At 50.8% G+C, this 9,784-nt stretch overlaps 1 long non-coding RNA gene across 1 annotated transcript; it reads right to left on the bottom strand.

The window, feature by feature from the left end:
- Window positions 1-2,450: 2,450 nt before the first annotated feature.
- LOC149915472 (uncharacterized) lies at window positions 2,451-7,676 on the bottom strand. The gene is made up of 3 exons (XR_016459009.1): window positions 7,619-7,676; window positions 3,202-3,326; window positions 2,451-2,978 (listed from the first exon to the last, which is right to left on the bottom strand). It is a non-coding gene; the product is annotated as an uncharacterized LOC149915472 (long non-coding RNA).
- Window positions 7,677-9,784: the final 2,108 nt, after the last annotated feature.

Raw genomic sequence — 9,784 nt, 5'->3', positions numbered from 1 at the left:
TGGGTGTGCAAAGTGCCTGGTGTTGGTGCACAGTGCTTCCCCACGGCCTTGGGCAGGAAGCAGCACCTGCAGGTGGCAGAGCAAAGAGATTTGCTAACATCCCCAAAACAGGGGTAGGACTTAAAATAATTTGTATGTGTTTGGATGTATTCTAAAAATAATGAGGTAAAATTCAGCGAAGACGCAGGAAAAATCAGATGTAAATGCAATGCATGGATTGCTGCTTGAGTCAGCAGAAGGGGAGGATTCAGAGTTTGAAATTGCCACTGCATCTGGCAGCAATGTAATGCTTTGATCTGCTAAGGGAGCACCCCATGTTCTGGAAAATCCAGAAGTGACGCAAGAAAAGTAGGCTCAGAAAAAGCAGTGCAAGATGGAAAACCAGTGGGGCTGGAATTCCTTGCCTGGAGCAGAGATCTGCCCACAGAAGGCTTTGAGCACACAAAAGCTGGGGAAAGAAATTGTCCGTTTTGCTCACACAAAGGGAAGGCCGTGGGGTGTTGCTCTCAGCAGCTCTGTGCCCGCTGGTACAGAAGTATTCCTTTCCCAGAAATACGGGCCCCAGAGTCACTCTCTGTGTCTCCTGCCAAAACATAATGTGAGCACATAGATCATGCTTCTCCAGAGTGCAGGGTAATCGTGGGGCAGCTTTGACATCTGAGCTACAGGCAGCGAATGGATTCAGTCTCATTATTTTAGATGTGATTAAGTTTATTTTCAAAACAAAACCATCCTACAAGAATCTTTTCCTTATAAAACAGAGCCAGGAAGCAGGTAGAGGTTTGAAGAGAGAAATCATTGAGCTCCACAGATCTGAATAGCTGAGATCAATCACCATGAGCCATGGAGATGAGATTTGGGACAACATCTCGGCGCAAGCCTTCAGAGGCTTGTAGATCTGCCCGGCCATGCTCCCGTCAGTGATGGATGGTGGGGGAGATCTGCTGCTCCTCAGAATTGGCTTTGACTTAATTCACTCTCGGCACGGAAGAAGGAAAACAAAGGAGGAGCAATTGGATTTCCCATTTAACACCTGGCTCTTCCGGTGCCGAGCCCCTCCCAGCACCATGACCGTGCTCTGTAGCAGCAGCAGTGACCCCGCAATACCACTGCCCCCAGCCCACCCCCCCGGCTTGGGGCAGCCCACAGGTCAGTGGGTGGGCGTTGATGCTGTGGGGTGGGCGCTGCACGCTGCTGCCTGGTGCCATGCAGCAGTGGTTCGCAGCCTTCCCCACACCCTGAGTCCAACCTGGGGCCGCCCACCCTCTGTCCAGCACCCAGTGTGCTCTCTGCGTGCTCTGCAGCCCTGTGCAGTGCTCCAGGCTAAGCAGTGCCCATTGCTGTTAGCATGCTGGCTCCTCACCTGCCCAGCGCCTGCTGCTTCCCTAACATCGTTTGTCCAGTGCTTGTTTGTCTCTGTCTCTGGTTCCCTCTGATTGCTGCTAATTCCTGCAGCTCGCCCCCAGGCTGCCACCACCCTCAGCCCCCAGTGATGCAGCATGGCAGCCCCAGCCATGGGAGCAGCCCCAGATGTCACCTGCATGGAGGAAGCTGTGTGCATCAGGAGACCTGATGAACCCATTGATCTTCCTGGGAGCATCAATCTGTCTTTCTAATGCTGCAGTCAGTTGTCTCACGGAACAATTCACTGAGTGACAGCTCTCACAAAACCGTATTTACTCTCCTCGCTGCTCCTGCAATCAGAAATGCTTTTGGCGGTGGGCAGATGCTGCAGTGTCACCGTGGAGCAGTGCTGAGCCCAGGGCCTAACACCTCCAGGTGAGGTGAGGAGCTGCGACCCTTTGCAGTCCATGAGGGGATCCACCAGCACTGCTACCCACATCGATGTGTGCATGCAGTCACGGAAGGCAGGAGGCCCAGCACAGCTCGGAAGCAGTGGCAGCTGAGTGCATCACACTGCACCAATCTCTCAAGTGCTTCTGCACTTCCACAGCCGCTCCCAGCTCCAGCCCACGCCTGCTGCACACACCCACACACTCACACACCCATCACGTTGCTCCTGAGGCGCACCCACCTCCAGTCCCGGGAGCAGCCACTCTCCTGCTTGGTTCAGCCATTCATACCCACATCTCCTTCACATGCTCCCAGTCGTCTGCAGCCCTGCCCAGCAGAGGCCACTGGAGACGCTGTCACCGTCCTGGCAGCACACAGTGAGAGCCATGTGCCCAGCATGACATCCCCAGCTGGGGGACAGGGCGGCACCTCTGGGTGCCCACGCGGCAGTGGCCTCTCCCTGCACCCCCTCAGCCTGGGAGCAACTTAGTGCAGAGCAACTCCTACAGGGCTTTGAAAAACAAGAGGCGGCAGAAAGGGTTAACAGTTTATTATATTTTTTCTGAGTGATTTTATCACTGTCGTTAGAACATTCATTGAACTAAGTGAGAAATCCATCAAGACGTGACAGCAATGTGCAGACTAATGGCTGTTAGATGGTAATAATTTTTAATATGATTTTTATTTCACTTAATTTCATATGTGCTTGACAAAAGGTCCCGTGTCACTGGGGAACTGTGTGGAACTGGGAATACACTGATGTGAAGGTCTATTAAACCAAGTGCTCCAAGTATCTTTAAGTTCCAACTTTAGAATTCCCGAGAAAACTCTGACATTTTGGCCTTTTTGGCTAGAAGTCAATGAGACAGCAGGAAATCGCGGCATGCTGGCTCTGAGGGGCAGCCCGTCCTTATGCACACGCTGTCTCTCGGCTCACACGCTCCTCCAACGCTTCCCATAACTGCCTCACTCAGAGGCCAGGTGATCTCTGCACCCAGCAGCCCCTCTTGTCTGACATCCCTTCCAGCTCATCCCACATGGTGTGCAGTGTGAGGAGGGGTGGCCCTGGCAGCACCTGCAGGCACTGCTCTGCCCGGCCGGGCTGGGGGTGTCCCTGAGGGCGGCGGTGCTGCCGATGGAGATCCTGCACTGTGCACAGCTTGATTGGCCTCAGATGCTGGGGACTGAAATAAGCCATTATTTCCAAAAAGGACAATCCCTTGACCGTTTTGTTGTCTTTTGAAGATGAAACCACACTTTGCTTTTGGCACTCAGTGCCGCTTCTTGGTGATTTCAGGAGGACATGGGACAGTGTAAGACACCCCATGGCCTCATGCCCACACTGCCTGCCAGCAAGAAAAGACAAGAGAAGTTTTCATGCACCGCCCATCAGTCCCCTTCTCTTACCTGCAGCTCACCATGGTTCTTCTCCACAAGGAAACATCAGAGGAGCTCAGTGAAGAGAAGAAGCAGCTGAACAGAGAGCTGGTGGCACACCGACGGTGTCAGGAACAAAGCCAAACACCCAATTCCTAAAATGATAAAAACATGACATGATCACTCAAGGATAAATTCTGCTCTCCAAGGAAATGGATCCCCAAAGAGCCTCCATGATTTTGCTTTCATACTGTGTCCTTACACTGCCTCTGAGGCTGAAATCTCCAGTGGGCTCCCACAGGCATCTCTCCCTTGGAAATGGAGAACCGCCAGATCTGCGGTGCCTGCAGAAGGAGCAGATCCTGCAGCCAACTTATGGGAGGGAGGCCGTCAGCGCCAACGCAGCACATGCAGCAAACATGGCACACGCCATGCACACACACAGCCAGCACACACAGAGCCCAGTGTCAGGGCTCCCAGAGAGCCCAACTCAACCATTTAACTAAACACATCATTGCTCTGGTGGCTGTGAATTTAGCAAATCCTCTTATCTGTCATCTTAATCCTGGACACTTCCATTCAAAAGAGACAGACACAGGAAGACTTTTCCCAGCAGATCACATTATAATTAATGCTGGAAGACCTGCAAGCACCTTACACTGTACAGATCCTCTCAGTATTAATTGCAAGAACAAAATTATTGCTGTGCCTTTAAAATGGAGGGAGGGTGCATGCACGTGTGCTGAAATATATAATATATTATATTTGTAGTAAGAGTCAAATATGGAAGCTATACCTTCCCCTGATGAATGGGGAGCTTAATAGAAAAGCCCGAGATAGATAGATTTTACACAATATGACACTGGTTTAAGGAAGCAATATCAACCATTGTTTAATGTAATAAAAAGCCAGAGGTGTAAGAAATGATGGTAATTCTATTGTAACCGAACTTGAAGATCCCTGTCAAATATGAGTGTGAATGTGGCAGTTATTTTAGGTATGTTTGTAATCTTTGCAGGCGTTTTGTCAAGGAGGCACTGTGATATTAGTAAGAGTGCACAAAGGCTCGGCAATGGTGTCATGCACAATTAATGTCCCCAGGTAGCAACTCCATTAGTCTTATGAAGTGAGCTCACAAATGGGAATACTAATGGGGACGCGCCTTGGGGCATTTGCTGAGCTTACTGCTAGTTTATTTCATACCCTTTATGCTCAACACAGAATTTACCTAGCCTGGATTTAAAATGTGTCTCATTACACAGGCAGCATCCTTTTACTCCAGTGCTTCCCTTTTAACATGCAAGATTTGCAATTCTAATCATATCAAAACCTGACTGCTCTTGCTAAAAGGAAAAAAAAAAAAAAGGATAAATAAATGGAAAAAATAATCTTACGATAAAGACCGTCTGGGGTTTTAATCTTCCCTGACAGTCCTTTTTCATGTGTACATACTGCTGGCACACGTTCTTGGTTCACAGCTCAGAGGAGCAGGGCAAAGTGTGGGACAGTGGCTCTGAGCTCAGCCCTCGTGCAGTTCACCCACTGCAGCGCTTGGCTCAGGATGCCCCGCTGCCCCTGCTCCCGCAGCATGCGCCGGGACAGCGACTGCTGCACACTCTTCTGAATGACGCCAAGCATTGGGATCGAGCCTTACTGTGTCACAGCTGGGCTGCCCAGCAGTCCACGAGAGTGAAAACACCCATGCATGCAATACGCAGTTTCCAAATCCCAGCGCTGTGTTCACAATGGCTCACACGGGAAGTGGCCACGCTCCAGCACTGAACAGCCCATGACTACAGCTGCAGTGGTGGAGTCGTGAGGTCCCCGCACGGGGCGGCCCGGGGCCAAAGCTGGGCACAGCAGCAGCATTCCCAGCCTCTGCTGCACCAAAATGCCAGATGAGCCCCGGACAGATTTATTTTCAAATCCTGACTCAATCACAGTATTGGATTTGTAATCACGGGCTCCAATTTTAGTGGAATAAATATACTAACAAAACTAATAGTTTGTTAGCTGCAAGGTAGGGACAATCAAAGTGTCTGAAGTGAAATACACAGCTCCTCAGGAGAAACCCCTACATGATAAAGACATTTAGCGTTTTATTTTTTTAAATAAATATATAGTGTGGTGTCAAGCTGTTTGAAGAGCACCGCTGCCTAGTGCTGCGTGAGTGTGCACCCAGCGGGGAGGGAGGGCTCCGAAAGTTCACCGGCGTGTAACTGTCTCCAGCCACTGCACGAACTGCATCGGGAGAGGACATAAACCAAAATGACTCCTCGGGAACCCAGAGGAGAAGCGGGAACTGTTTGGTGGAGAATTATAGCTATGGGTGAAATTAGATGTACTCAGAGCCCCAAGGCTGGGAGAAATAAAAAGCATTTTAAATGGAGTGTAGAATTCATATTCCTCAGTCACTTCCAATAAATAAATCCTTGACAATTTTTTTTCAGTAAACAGTGGTTACACTTTGCTCTATTGTCTCCATCTTGCATATTCCAAATGGGGAATCCAGGCATTCCATCCCAGCATGACCACACCCGCAGTGCTGCAGCAGGATGGGGGCTCAGCACAGTCAGACCCAGCAACACCTCTGTAGTCCCCTCCTGCCCCTCAAATCCTGAGGCCACCTGGTGCTGGGCCCGGCTGGAGTCCTGTGTGCCTTGCAGCACTCTCACGGTAGAAGCAGCAGCTGTGGGTGGCTCTCTGCAGGGGTGCAGCTGCATGGCTGTGACTGCTGCCTGCACCAGCAGCATGGAGCAGGGAGTACTGCACATTGCACTTTGTCATCATGCACTGCCAGGTGTGACCCTTCACGTTCAACCCCATCACTGGTGGGTCCCCGGGGCAGTGTGGGCAGAGCCCTCTGCCTGGTTTGAGGCCACATGCATTTCCATTTCCATGAAGAAATGAAGCATTTTGTACTTTACAACTTCCCCACAAAAGCAGCTGTCCCATTTCATCTGTCTGTGAGGAGGAGATGATGGAGGAAGAACAGAGAGCCAGGCTGCCAGCAGCTGAATTCGGGAGGGTGCTGTTTCACATTCATTTAACTTGCATTTTTTATTGAGAGGAATAATAATTCTTACAGCAGCAATAACAGACCTGCTCCTCCCAGAGCTGCTGAAGCAGGAGGAGAGCCACTGTTCTCGGCCATTCTGGTGCTGCTGGAAGCGCCTGCAGTGACCCCATCCCCAGCACACACCTGCGGGCTGAGCTCAGGAATTGCACCATCCCATCATAGCTGGTGTGTGGCAGCCTGCACAGCCCAGGCCAAAATCCCCCTGCGACCTCTCCAGAGGGCACTTCAGCAGAGAGCAGCAGGCATTCAGGGTCACTCAAAGAACGGCGGTGTCCTTGGGTCAATTGCAGGGAATTATGTCTGTAGACCCCGTTATCCATTGGCCAACAAGCCCCCAGAGAGCCCTTGTGTGAGCAGCCGGGCTGGGGGTTCAGGGCTGGGGAGGATTCCTGCCTGTTTCTGCTGATGTTTGCTGTCTCGTGAAGGAGGTTGGAGATGGCAGCTCAGATAAAACCTGCAGCTGGTGGGAAAATGCATGGAATGCTCTTCTGCTCTGAAAAGCCGCTATGTCAAGCCTGAAGTATTTGGCAAGAGGTGGCAAATCTGAATATAAAACATAAAAATGCCAGAGGTGACCCAAGGGTGCTTGTCTTCCTTTTCAGAAAAGGAATTTCAAAATTTTCTACTCATTTGAAAAGAAAATCAAAACTTCTGCAATATGTTTGTTAGACCATGACTTGCAAAGAAAGATGAAGAACTTGAGATGCAAAGACAATGGATTCAGTCCCATGCTCAGTCATTTATTTTTGGCTAATTAAAAGTGTAAGATTTTTCTCTTTATTATGCACTGTTTGCCAAGTTCATTATTTGCTCACCCATAAATCATCTTCAGTAGCCAAAGGTAAATTCCCTCTCTGTTTCAGGGGCTGCAGTTAGTACATGTCACAAACCCCAGCACTGAGGAGCTGCTGCTTCATGTTGCAGCACAGCATTGCCAGCAGCGCAGGGCAGCCAAGATGGTGTCTGTTCTGCAGGAATCAGAGACAGAACGTGCAAAGCTCTGCTCCTTCCCTGCTCTGTCCTGAAGCTCGCCAGCCTCTCTAACATCAGTTTGACCTCAGTTAATTCTTCCCAGATTTGCATGCCCTCACCCATGCCTCATTTCCCCCTTCATCCCCCCCAGCCTTGAAGCCCCCCCAGCTCTGCCTTCTAACGAGACCCACAGCAGCAAAACCCAAGGAAAGAGAAGTGCTGGACTCCTGTGATGGAATAGCAGCGTTGTCTAATTTTTTCTCTGCAAATGCCTCCCAGAAGCACCCACATATCATTGCATCTTTCAGAAGCGTTGGACAGCTGTCAGCCTGCAGAAATCTGTGTCCTCCCTCTCCTTCTTTCAGGTGTCTTTCCCAAAAAGCCGCTCACTCTCACCTGGGATCCGGGAAGCAGGAGAGGCATCGGAGTGCTGCCGTCTTCTGCTATGGACTCCGAATCTGGGAAACCCAGAAGAACCTCTGCAGCCCGCATTGCTTCCAGGAGCAGTTGGGAACATCTGGTTTGTCCATGTGGCACCATTCCTTGGCACTGAAGCCTTCATTTGGGCTGACATGGTGCCAACAAATTTACCAAACTTTTTGTAACTAGCAAGTTATTGAGTGTCACTTTAGTACAGTGTATGTGGAAAATGCATGGAAGGTGCCAAGAATGCTGCATAGTCTTTAACTATTACATTAAGCATCTGCTGCTGCCATTTATGGATCAGATAGCATTTTACTCTTGAGATATTTGATTTTATTACCTTCTAGGGAGAGAGCCAAACAAGTGTTCTTATTGATTTGCACATTAAATATATTAGTAATAAAACAACATCTCTGTAAACCAATTGTAAAATCAATATTAATTGGTACCAAAATATCACAAGTAGTTGAATTACAATTAAAGAGGGTGGCTTCAAAGCCTGCCCACCAATCCAGAGGTGATGCACACCAAGCGTGAGAGGACCACCAACTCTGAGCGGAACAACAATGCTGAGAGCACTTAACAGCTGCTCCAAGTAAAGTATGAAGAGATGCTCAATTTTGTCTGAGGAGAGCAAGGGTCATTGAGATTCAGTTCATGGACAGCAGCTCACTTTGCCTGCACGGGCACATGTTAGGCTGATTAAACCTTGTGGGAACAGGAACAGATCCAGTGCTCGCTTATGTCATAGAATCATAGAATCATCATAGAATCACCAGGGTTGGAAATGACCCACAGGATCAGCTGTGGGATGTCTCCGTATCCCGGACAGCTCCTGCTCTGCAGCTGGCCGGGCAGAGCAGTGAGGCTGCAGAGCCACCCTGGGCCGTCGGTCTGCAACCCTGCCCAGAGCACCAGGGCTCAACCAGAGGGCTGCGGCCAGGGCAGCTGGCAGGGATGCACCCACGTCCCCAGAGAGCAGTGCAACATTTGAGAGTCTGAAAGACATCTTGTAGCCAGGAGACATAATAAAAGGGCCTCTGTTGTGCAACAAATAAACACTTGGTGCCACTAGGTAGCACATAGGTAAGAACAAGACTCACAGCAAGCCAGATGTTGCTTGGTTCCTCATAAAAGACACGGCTCACAGCCAGGGGTCTTCTCCTGCTCTGGATTTACGTGCACATGGTGGTACAGGGATACTTGTAATTCAGGTCCTGAGAGTTATTATTAAAGCCAAATCGCTCTCCACCTTCCAACATCTGACATTAGCCAGGCTGCTAACACAAGCTCACCTTCTTCCCAGAGTTTATCTGCTTTTCATTATAAATGCCAGTTCTCAGGAATAAAGAATATGATCATAAAGATGCCCGGCCGCCTGCTGCCCCCCACAGCAGGGCTGTCAGCACACGGGGTCACACACCAGGCTGGCACAGGCTGGGCTCCGGGCGGTGAGGAGCCGCTGTGCTGCAGTTCTCGGGCTGCCACCAGCTGGAGGTGCAGTCCGTGCTTCCTCCTGGGGCAGAGCAGTCCTGTCTGAACTGACGGATGTCCTCCTGGCACCACGAGCTGCGATGGGCTCTCGCTGGTGGCACACCCGAGCGCTTCCCACACGAGCAGCACAGCTGCCCAGCCGGCACTCACGTGCCGGAGCACCCACAGCCCCGTGATTTAGGTGCCCTACACCCGAGGCGCAGATTCATCTTTTTTGGCAGTCACTCCTCATTTTGGAGACTCCCGAGACGGAGATAATTAAAATGTCTATTTACACCCAAGCCACGTGGAGGATTTATTTCTGCTACAGGAGAATATTTCAGTGCATCCCCTCCTTTGGAAGCCTTGCCCTGTGCCCTGCTGGGGACAGCCCACTGGAGCACCTGCACAGCACAGCAGCAGCTGAACGACGGCCGGGGGCACTGAGGGCAGCTCCAGCAGCACCCGGCTGTACCGCGAGCGGCATCCAGCTGTGGCAGCAGGGCAGGGCAGGGCCTGTGCCACGTCACCCCAGGGGCTCATCCTCCGAGACACGCCAGCCCTTCCCATCCCTTTCCAGGGACATGGACAGTGCCGGCACCCTTCTCCCAGCCGACAACTGGGATGTGCCCAGCTGGAAAGCCCACCGGCAGGGGGTGGCACTCC

Source organism: Phasianus colchicus, chromosome 19 (genome assembly GCF_987193195.1).
Source record: "Phasianus colchicus chromosome 19, bPhaCol1.hap1.1, whole genome shotgun sequence".
NCBI lineage: Eukaryota > Metazoa > Chordata > Aves > Galliformes > Phasianidae > Phasianus > Phasianus colchicus.
Note: the sequence above shows the minus strand (reverse complement) of the source record. Positions and strands in the feature narration are given on the sequence as shown.